Here is a 17,860-nt window from a genome sequence, read left to right on the forward strand (position 1 = left end):
CGGAGTCAACAAGAGCCTGGGTGACTATGGAGGAGTCCATGCAGAAAAGGACAACCGTGACCAAAGGTTTCTTCTTTAGCGGTTCCGGGGACAAGGATAAACTACTTAAGGTCTGCCCCCGACATGACCTTAGGTGTGAGCGTTTCCCGGCCCTGTAGAACAAGACTTCAAAAGGTGGCCCTGTAACCCACAATAGAGGCAGAGCGCCTCCCTCCTCCTAAAGGCCCTCTCTGCCATGGAGAGATGTGTGAATCCCAACTGCATCGGCTCAGCAGTACCTGGTGACTCGGGACCAGGAGGCATGGGAGGAGAGGGAGGCATGGGTGGGAACGAACACGTAGGAGACAACGGTACAGGAGACTTCCGCAAGCACTCCTTGAAAGAAGGTCTCTCACTTAGTCTGATGTCAATTAGGATAAAAAAAGACACCAATGCCTCGAGATCTTCTGGTAAATCTCTGGCAGCAACTTCATCTTTAATCGCATCAGAGAGCCCATGAAAGAAGGCAGCAACAAGGGCTTCATTGTTTCAGCCTACCTCTGCTGCAAGCGTACAGAACTCAATGGCATACTGAGCAACAGATCTTGTACCTTGCTGAATGGACATGAGTCATTTAGCAGCAGAGGAGGAGCGAGCTGGAACATCAAATACCCATCGAAAGGAGGCCACAAATTCAGGGTAATTTGAAATCACAGGTTTATTAGTCTCCCACAAGGGATTAGCCCAGGCAAGAGCTGTGTCAGAGAGAGATGAGAAATACCACCTTAGCTCTGTCAGAGGGAAAACGCCTGAGGTAACATCTCAAAGTAAATGCCCACCTGGTTCAAAAACCCTCTGCACTGATTAGGATCGCCTCCATATCGCTGAGGTAGAGGTGCAGAACCGGACAAGCTCCTGGTAGGACTAGGTGTATCAGTGGAAACAGGAACAGCCATAACTTGCGGGACACTTTGGTACAAATGTGCACTGCGAGTCAGCAGGGTTTGCAGGGCTAGTGCAAATTGATCCAAGCGGTGATCCTGTTCATCCATCCTGGAAATTATGGCACGTAAAGGTGGATTATTAGCACCATCAGGATTCATGGCCCTTGCGTAATGTCAGGGTGCCAGGAATCAGACTGAGACGAGAAGTGCAAAAATAATCACACCTTTATTAATAGCAAAAAATAATAAAGAGTCCACAAGTCAAATAACAAGCCAGGAGTCAAATCCAGAGCTGGTAGTCAGAAAAGCCGAGTCAGGAGCCAAAGCGAGTAGTCAGACGAGCCGCAATCAGGGACAAGGAGAACAGCAGAGTCAGGAACAAGCCAGGGATCAGGAACCAGGAGGGACGTCAGACAGCCAGGTAATACACAGGAGCTCTCACAAACAGGTCTGAGACAACGCAAGGGCAAAGCATACTGAACAAAGGCCCTTTAAATAATAAGTGATGACATCACAATTCTGAGACTGCATCCTGTCTCACATGGATGATGAAAACCAGTCTGGCCATAAAAGGAAGTACAGGAAGTGAGCAGCATCTCCCAGAATGCACCAAAGTCAGCAAGAGAGGTGAGTAAAATGGCTGCCAGCAGCACATGGCAAACAAGTCAGGAAAAAACCCTGACAAAATCCATACAGAAAGAATAAACAAAAATCTTAATTATACCTTACTTGATTTCTAGTTGAAGTTCTCTAGTCATTTTCCTTTTCAGGCTACAGCAACCTGTTGTTTTCATCTTAAAGGGACACTGAACCCAAAATTTGTCTTTTGTGATTCAGCTAGAGCATGCAATTTTAAGTAACTTTCTAATTTACTCCTATTATCACTTTTTCTTCATTCTCTTGCTATCTTTATATGAAAAAGGAGGCATCTAAGCTTTTTTCTTTGTTCAGAACTCTGGACTGCAGTTTTTGATTTGTGGATTAATTTATCCACCAATCAGCAAGGACAACCTAGGTTGTTCACCAAAAATGGGCCGGCATCTAAACTTACATTCTTGCATTTCAAATAAAGATACCAAGAGAATAAAGAACATTTGATAATAGGAGTAAATTAGAAAGTTGCTTAAAATGTCATGCTCTATCTGAATCACAAAAGAAAATATTTGGGTTCAGTGTCCCTTTAACCCTTTGCATTTTAGTTCTTCAAATCTGTTTTCTCCTCCATTTATAAAACAAAACAAAAACAAAATCACAACCTAATTAGTTAGTAAGGCAAACTAACTAGGAAGCTGAATCCACACACTATATTGATTAGTAAGTGTAACATAAAAAGTTTTTATCAGACCCGGAACTACTACATATGTCCTTTTTAATCCATTATCTGTAGGGAGAAGGCTTTAGTCTTCATATCCCTGTTTTTGTTTCTGTGTATGGTACACCCTATGTAGCACTGTGGAATCATTTTGCATAATTAAAATAATAATAATAATAATATAATTTTAGTGAACAATACTAGCACTTTTAAAATGAATTTTCTCTGTTTTACCAATATAAAAGCAATTATATTTTTATGCATATCCAAATATATTGTATGGATTGTTCAACGAAGTCTGCAGAACAATGCAGACTTCAAATTCAATTTATCTAGCCCTCATTGCATAACCCCTTACAAGTCTTTTTAAAGCTTTGCTAAATATAAACTCAATTTTCTGTTAATCAAGTGTAGCATTCAAGTTTCAAATATCAATTTTAAATATGTAATTATTATTACATTGATTCCCATAGACATTAAAATATTTATATGGGATTCATTACTCTTATTTGTTATTCAAATGCTATTATTCATTGTACATAAATATTTTAATGACAGAACAAATGTCAAGGAATGTTAAATTATTAAATAAAAATGGGATTGTCAAAATTCTGAGAATTGCCCATTCCTCAATGTATTACATGTATCTGTCTAACCCAAAATATCTTGTAATACCTCCATAAACCCTTCGTTTCTCTTGGATTCCTCAAAGTATTCTTTACACAATAAGTCACTTTTATTAGAATGCCTATCTTTCCAAAGTAGTTTGTGTTAAATGGAATTTTATTGGCATCATCTGTACTGATTGGTGGCTCTGACAGGAGGGCAGATGGAATAATAGCATTACTATGCAGTCTGTCAGACACATGGATTTTTCAGCTGTCATTAAATAGCACAGATTGGTGGGGAGGGAAGCATTAAATTGAGTGCTGATTTAACAAACAGCAAACAAACTATGTTTTGGCAGACACATACCACTTCCATTAAACCCAAAAAATGCTTCAACAGTTATGACCTTCCTTCTTAAAAAGCACTTTGAATCATGGTCTTAAAATAGTCTGGCATGATATCTACCCATAAATTCTGTGCTTGGCAGCAACAGTTTCTAAACCAAGCTGGGAAAAAGGGATTACGGTATTTACCACATTGATGGGAAGATTGATCCTCTCTTGAAGTATCTGACACTTCGCTCATGATTTAGGGAGCTGTTGATAACAGCCATGTCCAACATTGATTTATATCAGCGTTCTTTCTTAGCTGGTTTCTTATTGGTAATATTCTGATGTTCTGTGCTGTGGCTGTTTTAATTTGGAATTTATTAACATTAGTCTGAAATAATGATCGAAGAAGTCCCATTCTTCAAAATTATTGTTATTAAAAATCACTTTTGCTCATAATCATGTATAGGTTTACACTGCATAAAGACAATAATGTATTTTACTCATGAGAAGTAAACTTGACAGTGTATAACATTTAGTTTTACATCTTATGATGGAGGTGCTTATCAAAGATGCCAAAATAAAACTGGTGTATACACCGGTACTCATAATTTTGCATGTTTAAAGGATATTTAGCATACTACAGTATTTTGTAAGACAATCCCAATCAGTATTTTTTGTAGATAACATGCAGCACCTGCTGCTTTATTAAGCATATTATGTAATATGTATGTCAGTGAGTTAACATTGCTCCAACTAACACATCATTTGTATATTCTTATGTAAATTATTCTATGGAATAGATCAGACTGTTGCAAATTGAGGTTAGGGAAATTTGGTATGTATTTATAGAAAAAGAAAACATGAAAATTAGTTTAACTCTCAGTTATTTATATATATATATCTATATATATATATAAACAAAAACAAATATATATATATATATATATATATATATATATATATTTATATATATATATGTTTTTACCCCAGAATGTCACTTTAATAAAACACTTGTTTTTACAGTTGACTGAAGTCCAGCAAGTGCTTTGTATGCAAACTGTACTTGAATTCCCTCTCTCTCTCTCTCTCTCTCTCTCTCTCTCTCTCTCTAAATGGTTATCATATAGGTCCAGATTCACTAACATTTAACAAGGCCATTAAGGTAATATTCAGGCAAAAGAGATTTAAATATCCAATGTTTATAATAGATGTTTTCATGAAGTTCACACTGTTCAAAACACTGTTACTTAAAAGCTTCTCCACATGAAACTGGGAGTTATGGGTTTATTTAAAATCAACAAAATTTACTACAAAACAAAAACAGCACTATAAACGACATTAATCGATAGTGAGACACACAGTTTTGAGTGTTTTCGTTTATTCACACTATGGGGCATATTTATCAAGCTCCGTATGGAGCTTAATGCCCCGTGTTTCTGGCGAACCTTCAGGCTTGCCGGAAACACAAGTTATGAAGCAGTGGTCTAAAGACCATTCTCCTTAAACTGTCCGTCTGCTCTGAGGAGGCAGACAGACATTGCTGGAAATCAACTCGATCGAATATGATCGGGTTGATTGACACCCCCTGCTAGCTGCCAATTGGCCGCGAATCTGCAGGGGGCAGCATTGCACCAGCAGTTCACAAGAACTGCTGGTGCAATGATAAATGCTGAGAGTGTATGCTGTCTGCATTTATCGATCCGCAATATCGGATCATGTCCGATGGCACCGTCTTAAATATGCCCCTATGAAATAAATGTCCATTATGACATACATACCTGCTTCCATGTCATATCCAAAACTCACAGGTCTGCAACAAATTTACATTTTGATAAATAAATTCTTCAGGTGTTATCTGTGCATGTGGGGTATATGAGGTGATCGTTTCACTTTATAAGCAGCAAAATGCATATATTTGGCTAGATTACAAGTGGTGAGCTTACTTGTTCACAAGCAAAAAGGGGTTTATTGCAGATCTTTTGCACGGTGCTTATTATAGGTTGAAAGTAAATGCGTTTGCTTAAGTGCAATTTAATAAAATGTGCGTTGGGATATCAGAGCTCTGGTTAACTAGTACGCAAAACAAAAAGTTGTACAAATCACACCAAAAATGCATTTAATTGGATTTAAAAGTACAGATACACTCATAATAACACTATCTAATAAAATGATTACAAAAAATATTTCATTAAAAAGTTATAATGGCTCAAAGATATGAGATCTCAGGCATGCAAAGGGCTTTAACATAGAGATACATGCATATACTGTACATGTCTAAAGATGAATATTTATGTTTGTGTGTATATAGTTTTCCAAGATGTATCCCAGAGCCGGCTGGAATCCCCAGAACACAAAGCAGGCTTATACAGGTAAGTAACAAATAGAACAGCCTTTAATCAAAAGGTAGTACAAATTGGCCTGTTGCCAAACGTTTCAGCTCGCACAGGAGCTTTCATCAGTAGAGGCCCAAATAGACATAAAGTGCAAAGCAACAAAAGCATACTTATATACCTTTTAAAACTAATAAACATACCTGTGCGTAGTTACCACCAGAGCATACAGAGCGTACATGATGCATTTCTAGAACACTCCCTTCATAGCCTGCACCTAGCGATGACGTAATAACAACCAGACATCATTACTAGAGCAACATGTAAACAACATAGAACCATAGTAGTCTGTGCTTTTACATCACCAAGACACGCCCACATGGGCATGCCCAACTCCGTAGCATACACCAGATCAGCCCATATTACCATGGACACAGCTCCATAAACAACAAACGATAGCCAGCATCGGTCTGAATGGTCTGGAGATAGCAAATAAACTTAACAAGCTATTATCTACATATATTGAATAGTATACAAACAGGCTACAAAATATGTATGGCTTATGTACTCGCTCATAGTCTAATAACATTTTAAAGCACAAATTAATTATTAATATTATATATATACTATACATTCAGTGTGATCTGTTATAAAGAACTAGAACTGTTCTGGTAATTTATATATCACTGTATCAATACCAAATAATTCCAAAAACATCTAGATTAGCAGCATATCAAAAGATGTAGGCCTAGATTTAGAGTTTTGTCGGTAAGGACCCGCGTAGCTAACACCGGCTTTTTTCTGGCCACACCATAAAAATAACTCTGGTATTGAGAGTCCACATAAAGGCTGCGTTAGGCTCCAAAAAAGGAGCGTAGAGCATTTTTAACGCAGCTTCAACTCTCGATACCAGAGTTGCTTACACAAGCGGCCAGCCTCAAAAACGTGCTCGTGCACGATTCCCCCATAGAAAACAATGGGGCTGAAAAAAAACCTAACACCTGCAAAAAAGCCGCGTTCAGCTCCAAACGCAGCCCCATTGTTTGCTATGCGGAAACACTTCCTACGTCTGCACCTAACACCCTAACATGTACCCCGAGTCTAAACATCCCTAACCTTACACTTATTAACCCCTATTCTGCCGCCCTCGCTATCGCTGACCACTGCATATTATTATTAACCCCTAATCTGCCGCTCCGTAAACCGCCGCTACTTACATTATCCTTATGTACCCCTAATCTGCTGCCCTAACATCGCCGACCCCTATATTATATTTATTAACCCCTAATCTGCCCCCCACAACGTCGCCTCCACCTGCCTACACTTATTAACCCCTAATCTGCCGAGCAGACCTGAGCGCTACTATAATATAGTTATTAACCCCTAATCCGCCTCACTAACCCTATAATAAATAGTATTAACCCCTAATCTGCCCTCCATAACATCGCCGACACCTAACTTCAATTATTAACCCCTAATCTGCCGACCGGAGCTCACCGCTATTCTAATAAATGTATTAACCCCTAAAGCTAAGTCTAACCCTAACACTAACACCCCCCTAAGTTAAATATAATTTTAATCTAACGAAATTAATTAACTCTTATTAAATAAATTATTCCTATTTAAAGCTAAATACTTACCTGTAAAATAAATCCTAATATAGCTACAATATAAATTATAATTACATTGTAGCTATTTTAGGATTAATATTTATTTTACAGGCAACTTTGTAATTATTTTACAATAGCTATTAAATAGTTAAGAACTATTTAATAGCTACCTAGTTAAAATAATTACAAAATTACCTGTAAAATAAATCCTAACCTAAGTTACAATTAAACCTAACACTATACTATCATTAAATGAATTAAATAAAATACCTATAATTACCTACAATTAAACCTAACACTACACTATCAATACATTAATTAAATACAATATCTACAAATAACTACAATGAAATAAACTAACTAAAGTACAAAAAATAAAAAAGAACTAAGTTACAAAAAATAAAAAAATATCTACAAACATAAGAAAAATATTACAACAATTTTAAACTAATTACACCTACTCTAAGCCCCCTAATAAAACAACAAAGCCCCCCAAAATAAAAAATGCCCTACCCTATTCTAAATTACTAAATTAAAAAAGCTCTTTTACCTTACCAGCCCTGAACAGGGCCCTTTGCGGGGCATGCCCCAAGAAGTTCAGCTCTTTTGCCTGTAAAAAAAACATACAATACCCCCCCAACATTACAACCCACCACCCACATACCCCTAATCTAACCCAAACCCCCCTTAAATAAACCTAACACTAAGCCCCTGAAGATCTTCCTACCTTATCTTCACCATACCAGGTTCACCGATCCGTCCTGAAGAGCTCCTCCGATGTCCTGATCCAAGCCCAAGCGGGGGGCTGAAGATGTCCATGATCCGGTAGAAGTCTTCATCCAAGCGGGGCAAAAGAGATCTTCAATCCGATTGAAGTCTTCATCCAGGCGGCATCGTCTATCGACATCCATCTGGAGCGGAGCGGCAGCATCCTGAAGACCTCCGACGCGGAACATCCATCCTGGCCGACGACTGAATGACGAATGACGGTTCCTTTAAATGACGTCATCCAAGATGGCGTCCCTCGAATTCCGATTGGCTGATAGGATTCTATCAGCCAATCGGAATTAAGGTAGGAATATTCTGATTGGCTGATGGAATCAGCCAATCAGAATCAAGTTCAATCCGATTGGCTGATCCAATCAGCCAATCAGATTGAGCTTGCATTCTATTGGCTGTTCCGATCAGCCAATAGAATGCAAGCTAAATCTGATTGGCTGATTCCATCAGCCAATCAGAATATTCCTACCTTAATTCCGATTGGCTGATAGAATCCTATCAGCCAATCGGAATTCGAGGGACGCCATCTTGGATGACATCATTTAAAGGAACCGTCATTTGTCGTTCAGTCGTCGGCCAGGATGGATGTTCCGCGTCGGAGGTCTTCAGGATGCTGCCGCTCCGCTCCAGATGGATGTCGATAGAAGATGCCACCTGGATGAAGACTTCAATCGGATGGAAGACCTCTTCTGCCCCGCTTGGATGAAGACTTCAATCGGATGGAAGACCTCTTCTGCCCCGCTTGGATGAAGACTTCTACCGGATCATGGACATCTTCAGCCCCCCGCTTGGGCTTAAATCAGGACATCGGAGGAGCTCTTCAGGACGGATCGGTGAACCTGGTAAGATAAGGTAGGAAGATCTTCAGGGGCTTAGTGTTAGGTTTATTTAAGGGGGGTTTGGGTTAGATTAGGGGTATGTGGGCGGTGGGTTGTAATGTAGGGGGGGGGGATTGTATGTTTTTTTTACAGGCAAAAGAGCTGAACTTCTTGGGGCATGCCCCGCAAAGGGCCCTGTTCAGGGCTGGTAAGGTAAAAGAGCTTTTTTAGAATAGGGTAGGGCATTTTTTATTTTGGGGGGCTTTGTTGTTTTATTAGGGGGCTTATAGTAGGTGTAATTAGTTTAAAATTGTTGTAATATTTTTCTTATGTTTGTAGATATTTTTTTATTTTTTGTAACTTAGTTCTTTTTTATTTTTTGTACTTTAGTTAGTTTATTTCATTGTATTTATTTGTAGGTATTTGTATTTAATTAATTTATTGATAGTGTAGTGTTAGGTTTAATTGTAGGTAATTGTAGGTATTTTATTTAATTAATTTAATGATAGTATAGTGTTAGGTTTAATTGTAACTTAGGTTAGGATTTATTTTACAGGTAATTTTGTAATTATTTTAACTAGGTAACTATTAAATAGTTCTTAACTATTTAATAGCTATTGTACCTGGTTAAAATAATTACAAAGTTGCCTGTAAAATAAATATTAATCCTAAAATAGCTTCAATGTAATTATAATTTATATTGTAGCTATATTAGGATTTATTTTACAGGTAAGTATTTAGCTTTAAATAGGAATAATTTATTTAATAAGAGTTAATTAATTTCGTTAGATTAAAATTATATTTAACTTAGGGGGGTGTTAGTGTTAGGGTTAGACTTAGCTTTAGGGGTTAATACATTTATTAGAATAGCGGTGAGCTCCGGTCGGCAGATTAGGGGTTAATAATTGAAGTTAGGTGTTGGCGATGTTAGGGAGGGCAGATTAGGAGTTAATACTATTTATTATAGGGTTAGTGAGGCGGATTAGGGGTTAATAACTTTATTATAGTAGCGCTCAGGTCCGCTCGGCAGATTAGGGGTTAATAAGTGTAGGCAGGTGGAGGCGACGTTGTGGGGGGCAGATTAGGGGTTAATAAATATAATATAGGGGTTGGCGGTGTTAGGGGCAGCAGATTAGGGGTACATAAGGATAACGTAGGTGGCGGCGCTTTGCGGTCGGCAGATTAGGGGTTAATAAGTGTAGGTAGCTGGCAGTGATGTTGTGGGGGGCAGATTAGGGGTTAATAAATATAATATAGGGGTCGGCGGTGTTAGGGGCAGCAGATTAGGGGTACATAAGGATAACGTAGGTGGGGGCGCTTTGCGGTCGGCAGATTAGGGGTTAATAAGTGTAGGTAGCTGGCGGCGACGTTGTGGGGGGCAGGTTAGGGGTTAATAAATATAATATAGGGGTCGGCGGTGTTAGGGGCAGCAGATTAGGGGTACATAAGGATAACGTAGTTGGCGGTCGGCAGATTAGGGGTTAAAAAAATTTAATCGAGTGGCGGCAATGTGGGGGGACCTCGGTTTAGGGGTACATAGGTAGTTTATGGGTGTTAGTGTACTTTAGAGCACAGTAGTTAAGAGCTTTATAAACCGGCGTTAGCCCTGAAAGCTCTTAACTACTGACTTTTTTCCTGCGGCTGGAGTTTTGTCGTTAGATTTCTAACGCTCACTTCAGACACGACTCTAAATACCGGAGTTAGAAAAATCCCAATGAAAAGATAGGATACGCAATTTACGTAAGGGGATCTGCGGTATGGAAAAGTCGCGGCTGAAAAGTGAGCGTTAGACCCTTTTTTGAGTGACTCCAAATACCAGAGTTAGCCTAAAACCAGCGTTAGGAGCCTCTAACGCTGGTTTTCACGGCTAACGCCAAACTCCAAATCTAGGCCGTAATGTCCCAGGAAATAGGTAGAAACATATGCCTATAATAGCATAGAGGTAATGAGGTCTCGGATACCCATAACAGTCCATATTATAGTGAAGCTTCAAAATGTATTATAATCCAGAGTTAGTAAGGGCATACTTCAGATATTGATTGAATTAACCACTCACACTGGCCTAGTGTAGTGTAATACTTAACTAACGATTGCAGCATGCGTAGTCAACACTACTATTTAGTCCCCTTGGGGACACAGTGTCCATAACAAAAATCCAGCATGCTTCAATCTTTAATAATGCTTTTGCTCTGTCTCCCACATGTTTCAGGGGTGTCAATTAATCAATTAGCATAGCCTTCAATGAGGATATCAAGTGTGCAGCTTGCAGGAAATACGTCGCAACAGGCTGGATTGAATCTCCTTTCACAATAGCCTGGCAGATAGCCAACTTATGGTTCGCAAGTCGTCCCCCAAATGAAGTTGTCATCTTGCCAATATAGCAAAGAGAGCATTGACAAATCAGCATATAAATAACATATTCCGATGTACAGGTTAATCTGTGTCTAATGCTGAACACTTTATTGGTGTGTGCATGATGAAGTTTGTTTCCTGTGACCATACTGTTGCATGTGACGCAATTGCCACATCGGAAACATCCATGTTCCCTTACGATAATAATGGGTGGGATCCGTGAGGACAAGTAGGTCTCTCAGATTTTTAGACCTTTAATATACCATCCTTGGACTTGGAGTTGCTTGGAATGGAAGTGTTCTGTCCGACTGGATAATGGACCAGTTATCCTTAATCACTGACTCCACGTATTGTGCAGCTAGAGTAAATGTATTGATATAGTTAAGGCGTTTGTCCAGTTCCTTGTTCCTCCTAACGATCGTGTCCACTTAACTGTCTGGCATTATTGATTAATGAGTTTTTTTGGATATCCTCTAGATAGAAATTTTTCAGACATTTCATCTAATTGAGTTAGTTTACGGGTATCCTGGGTGTTAATGCGCACAACCTGCAGGAATTGTGAAGAGCTTACCCCATTTTTTTGAAAGTTAGGATGATAACTGTTATAGTTTAAGATGGAATTTTTAATCTTTTTTATCTGTTGTCTTGTTAAATAGTGTAGTTTGTAATAAACATTCTCCATTATTGACTGCTTTAAAAATCTCTAGATCAAGAAAGTGTATCTTAACTAGATCTGCTTAAATCTTAAATCTGATTGTAGATTCTAAAGTGTTAAGACCCTCAAATCAGGACATAAGGGCTTCTTTCGTACCCCTCCAAATCAGAAATAGATCATCGATGTTGCGGCGATAGAATAGTATGGACTCATGTCTGGGAAAGAAAATATTACTTTCTTCGTATTTAGCCATATATATATTGGCATATGCCGGGACCACATTCCACCCCATGGCAGTGCCAAGGATTTGAAGGAAATATCCTTCTTCAAATCGAAAGAAATTATTTTCCAGTAGATGGATTACAAACTCTATCAGTGATCCACTATACACATCACTTTCAGTCAGTATACATCTGACCATTTCAAGTCAGTCTCCCTAATGTCAGTTAGAGATTTCAACAGATTAATGAGCTCAAATTAATCTTTGAGGTATGACTTAGTGTTTTGTACCCCAGGTTGGAGGTGGAAGTCTAGATATTCAGCAATGGGTTGAAGTAAAAACAATAGGGCAGATACAATTGGGCACTGGGATGGTTCGTGAGGGACTTGTGTATCTTTGGTAATACATGCAGGATGGGACAAATTAGTTTGTCCACACTCAAAAATGTGTACACATCCTCATCTATAATGTTAGCCTAAAAAGCTAGACTTAACACCTCATCCACCTGTTTTTTAAAGGAACAGATTGGGTTAAAGGGGAGACTATGGTATGTTATTCCATCTTTCAATTGCTTATTGGCTTCATCTCTGTACTGTGCATAGTCCAACACTACTATTGCCCCGCCCTTGTCAGTGGGGTGGATAACAATAGAGGCATCCTTCGCCAAAGTTTGGATAGCCCACAGTTCATCCGCACTCAGGTTATTTCAAGCTTTACCAATAATTTTATTAGTGTTGGCTAGTGCAGAAGTACAGATGCGATTAAATGTTTTGATAGACATATGGGTATTGGTAGGTTCAAAATTGCTGGCTATTTTAAAAGGTTTCTGAACATAAGGTGCATTATCTTTAACCCTTTGAGTGCTAACGACTGCTCTGAGCCATCGCAAATTTTCCCAGTCAGGTGCTAACGATGGCTCAGAACCATCACTAGCATCCACCCATCTTGAGGGCAATCTGTGGGCTCCCATCAACTCCCTGTAATGCTTGTGGGATACTCCTCTATAAGATTGAACTCGGCCAGTAGTCTTGTTATCCTGGCGTCGAGCCGGAATGATAGGGGATATCCAGATCAGATATCACCACAGGCAGGACGGTCCACAGCAGCAACGGCAGAGTAGTCCAAGGACACACCACTAGAATGGTCAGACAGGCAGGGTTTGGCAACAGTAAGGCAGTCCAAGGGCAGGCCACAAGAATGGTCAAGGCAGGCAGGGTTTGGCAACAATATATCAGTCCAACGATTTAGGGGTTAAACAGGCAGGGTAGTCAGACAGGCAGAGTTCAGCAGCAGTAAATAAATCCAGCAATTCAGGGGACAAACAGGCAGAGTAGTCAGCAACAGGCAGGTTCAGCAACAAAGATCAGTCCAGCATTTAAAGGGTTAAGGCAGGTAGAGTGGTTAGTAAACAGGCAGGTTCACCAACAATGGTAAAGAACGATCTGTCACACCCAGGAGCACACAGAGTAACACCTATACTTGGGCAGTGACAGATTGTTAGTGCAGGGTTTAAATAGGCGCAGGATTCGTGCCAGAGAGCTCCCAGCAGCATTAGGAGCGTGCAGCGAAGACATCAGCACCACATGCATCCTGAGCTGACACTGCCCCTGGCAACGAGCAGGAAGGAGACGCCAGATCCGACACTGCCCCTGGCAACGAGCAGGAAGGAGACGCTGCGCCCCTAGCAACGGCTAGAGCGGTGTGACACTCCCACCCCGGCGAACGGGCCTGTATAGTGACAGGCATCGCCGGCCGCCGGGGCTTCACGTTTTGCATGGTGAAAAAACATGCAATGACGTGATAATGTCACTGTGCAACTTTATTGAAAATTTACAATGGACAGTATAGGGAAATGGGGCATGCTTCTTAGAAGCCTGTATCTCAGACATCTAAGCAGCTACAGACCCCCAAGACCTACCGTTGGAAAGTTGATCACCTAACCTTTACAAATGTATACGTCTTGGGGATCTTGAAAAAAAAGTTTAAAAAATAAATATTTAAAAAAAAAAAGTGGGGGTGGAGCCAACAGCTGGAGAGAGTGGACATGTTTTAGCAGAGCTCTGTTGAAAACGTGAAATGAATACAAATTTACCTGTACTTAAAAACACCTAATTCCCCTCACACTTTATTTGCAGAGGCCAACAATTGCCGGCCACGTGGTCAAGAGAACTGGTGGCGGACAGAGGGAGACAGTGCCATCTGACTAGTCTAGAATTGAGGTCAAGATCCATACCCTGGCTTTGTGGAAGTCCATCTTAGCTATGGAGAATCAGGAAGCTGTTTTCCTGTACCTGATGGTGGATTATGAAAGGAGATATGATGAGAGGATTGACAAAATCCTTGCTGCGTCACAATTGAGAGATAGTCTGGCCTGCAATACATTACACAACATGGCAGTGGCAGAAATAACACCAGACGTGAGTGACATCACACAACAGCAAGTAGTGCCATTGCCTACCTTACTGCCCTCACAGTCTCCCTTTGAGCCTGGATTAGAGGAGGGGGTGAATATGGAGCAAGAGCTGCAGAAAGCTAAGTCAGATTCCCCTACATCAGCCATACTACAAGGATTTGGACATCCTCAATTTTCCCACAGATGTATATAGAGAGACCGGTCTTCCTCACCCTGGGAGGAACGAGACCTTACTTTGTGGGGAGCAGTGGCACAACGTCCAAGCAATTGTGCCTGGGAGTGCGGCCGGCTTCCATGAGTATGACGCTGGTGTCTTGAGCGCTCTGTTCACACCACATAGTCAGAGGAACATTCTACCTGCTTTTGTGTATGAGGACATGGTATTTTGGTGTAGAGGCAAGAGGTAAATGTTGGGCATGATTTTACTATACATGTTGTGTAGCCCACCTCTTCTGTGCACCTAAAACTGGGGACATAATGGTGTACTTATCTCTTAGAACTGTGATATTGCTTCTCCCCAGCTTGATAATAATAGCTGTTCTATATAGCTTTCACAAAAAGGAGTGTATTAATGTTATTCTGTATTTTGTTTCTCTCTCCCCTCTGCCTAATTGCATGATAGTCCCGTATCTCCTGCTCTACCAACCCAGATGTAATGGATGTATATTATTGAACACTGTAGGGGCTGTAGTATATGGGCTCAGATTGCGTTTGTTTAGTGATGTTGCTGGTTCTTTGCATGCAGTCCTTCTATGTGGTTATGGTATAGTACTTATACAAGTCTTTCTATATTTTCCAGATTGCATGTACTACTTTGGAGCAATACTTCTTCTTGTTAGTAGCCCATAATATATTGCTTGCTCCCTGGATCAATGTGGGGAACTAAACAGTCAGTTACGTAAGGGGAACTTTCATTTTATGCCCCCTATCTTTTAACATTAGAACAATAAGCTACAATAACTGGGTACTCTGTTCTCTATTTTGACATGTTCTCAGGGAACTTAACTATTACTCATACTGTTTTACTATATAGTAATTAATTGTTTAGGAACACTTATCTGGAGTCCAATAACTCTACTTCCTTGGTTGGGAATATTGTGTAAGGGCTCGACTAATTTTAATATTTAGCTCCATATTATAGTAAAGACATTATTCTATATGCTGTTTTACCCTGCATGTTATCAGGTTTTCATGATCATAAGAGAAGTTACATAAAGGCTCTGCCCCCCCCCCCCCATGCTTTTGCGGTTTATTAGATAATTTAAAAGTACTGCAAATGTGTTACTTGTTATAGGGATATATTGCATATAATAGATTTTATGCTGCATAAAATTATACCTTCTCAGAAGGCTCAAAAATGGTTCATATGCTGTTAGCTAACCTCTAATAGCTGTTGAGATGTGTTTTTTTAAAAGCCAAGAGTGTCCTTGGTTTGTTTAAGGAGGTGAAAGTCTAATTAAAGCTTATTATGCAACTACCGTATCCCTAATTACATGTTGTTTATTATTGGAGTGTTTTTATAGTCTAGCGGTCCAAAAGTGGCCCATATAACTTAAAAGTATTATCTACTGTGATAGCATTTGTAGTAACTTTCATATATGTACCCCCCTTCTTACATGGAAATTATGCGGAAAGGGGTGACTAAAACCCTCCGCAAACCTAGGCAGAGTTAGGGAGTCTCTGCCTTATCCTAAACACTAGCTGTTGTAGTTATATAAACCTCCTATGTTCTGTACATAGCTGCGTAAGGCCCAAGAGAGGCCTCTATATTGTTAGGAGACCAGAATAAAGATAATTCTATTTAATCCCTCACATTGTGTACCTGGGTAACGTGAGGCCCAAGTGTGGCCTATAATATCTTAGAGGGCAAAATAAGAGGTTTATTAGTTTGCACCTTAAACATTTTCCTAACTCTGCACATTTTTTTTCTCTTTCTTTTAAAGGTTGTATACCCAATTTATTTGAAGATATATGTGTTGCACTGTGTAAATGTGAAGGGGTTTATGCTGCTGTAGATATATGAAACTCCTGAGATTTGTAAGTAGCTGCCTAAGGCTTTTGATTAAGCCTTTCTACAGTTTGGAGGTTAATATATGTAACTCCTTGCATTAGGTGTATGTGTAACTTGAGGCTCTACAGAAGTCTATAATAATTTGGAGGGCATGTTAGTATGACATAATGTATATCTTTCTCTACAGATGTTTAATTTCTAACTTGTTGGCGGATATCTGTATTGTATTTTGCATACTTGGTGCTTATTACTCCCTGTATTGTTTAAACCTCAATAAAAACATTATTTATAAAAAAGTGTGAAATTGCTTAGCATTCAAAGGGTTAAAGAAGTCACGTACTTTTAATTGCCACTGGAATCTGCCAAGATCCATAAATACATCAGAAAGGTCCACTTTGGGAGTAGGTACAAATGTTAAGCCCTTATTTAGTACATGCATCTCCTCAGTAGTTAAGAGTTCTAGTGCTTAAATTTTGTTCCCCCTCCTGCAGTGTCTCCTTCTCTGCCCAATGGTAATGGGGGCATCTGTGTAGATCTAGTGGTTACACCAGTTACACTCAGAGGTACAGGGGCAGTGGTGTTGTCATTGTCAGAGGAGTCACCTCCACTGCTGTCAACAGTAATCAGGTTAACAAGTCTAGTCTTGTTTAAATTAGGCCTCCGGTTAAAGGGCAGACTTTTATCGTTACCATATAACCATCTATAACCCCTTTTGTCCCTGTAGTCATTTTCTACTGTGGTAAATTTCTTATTTTTAAATGCCAGTAAGTCCTGTTTGTACTTAGACACTTGTGTGGTAAGTTTAGTGAGCCAGTCAATACTACTAACTTCTATCAAAATTTGCAACAAATTCATCTTTACTGATGCTATTTCCATTTTAACATCTTATTTTAATCTAGTAACTTCCTCTATTACCAATAGCATTTAATCATGTGACCACTTATTTAAAATACCACACCACCGCCTACAAAATTCTAAGTGCGTCCTAAAGTGGGTATATTGCTAACCCTAAAACCTCTAGGAAAATATTTTTGTTTATGGTATTTAGAGAGATAAACAGCATCTTGAATCTTATGAAATATATTAGTGGGGGTCTCACCTCTGGTCTCTTGCATTTGGGCAGAAAGAAGCTACTTCCAGGTGGTAACCGGGCCATAGAACAAGCTATTGATGCTGCTGTTCGTTCATGGCAGACTGCTTCTCTTTATGTTTTGCATATTTAAATATGACCCTGGGGATAGTCTCCCTATGGGTGATGGGGGAAACCAGACGTGGACTCCTTGTCCAATGTGCTTAGAGGGATATGGCTGCCCCTCACTGACAAGGCCCAAAGGAGGCCAAAACTATCGTCTGGGGTTATCATGTTCCTTGTTCAGAGGAGAATTGTCTGGTATTTCAGGGCTGGACTGACTATGTAGGCAGGATCAGTCTGATATACTACAGGAAAGTTTTCCTCTGTGAAAAGCACAATTGGGCAGAAAGAAGCTACTTCCAG

The sequence above is a fragment of the Bombina bombina genome, chromosome 3 (assembly GCF_027579735.1).
Source record: "Bombina bombina isolate aBomBom1 chromosome 3, aBomBom1.pri, whole genome shotgun sequence".
NCBI lineage: Eukaryota > Metazoa > Chordata > Amphibia > Anura > Bombinatoridae > Bombina > Bombina bombina.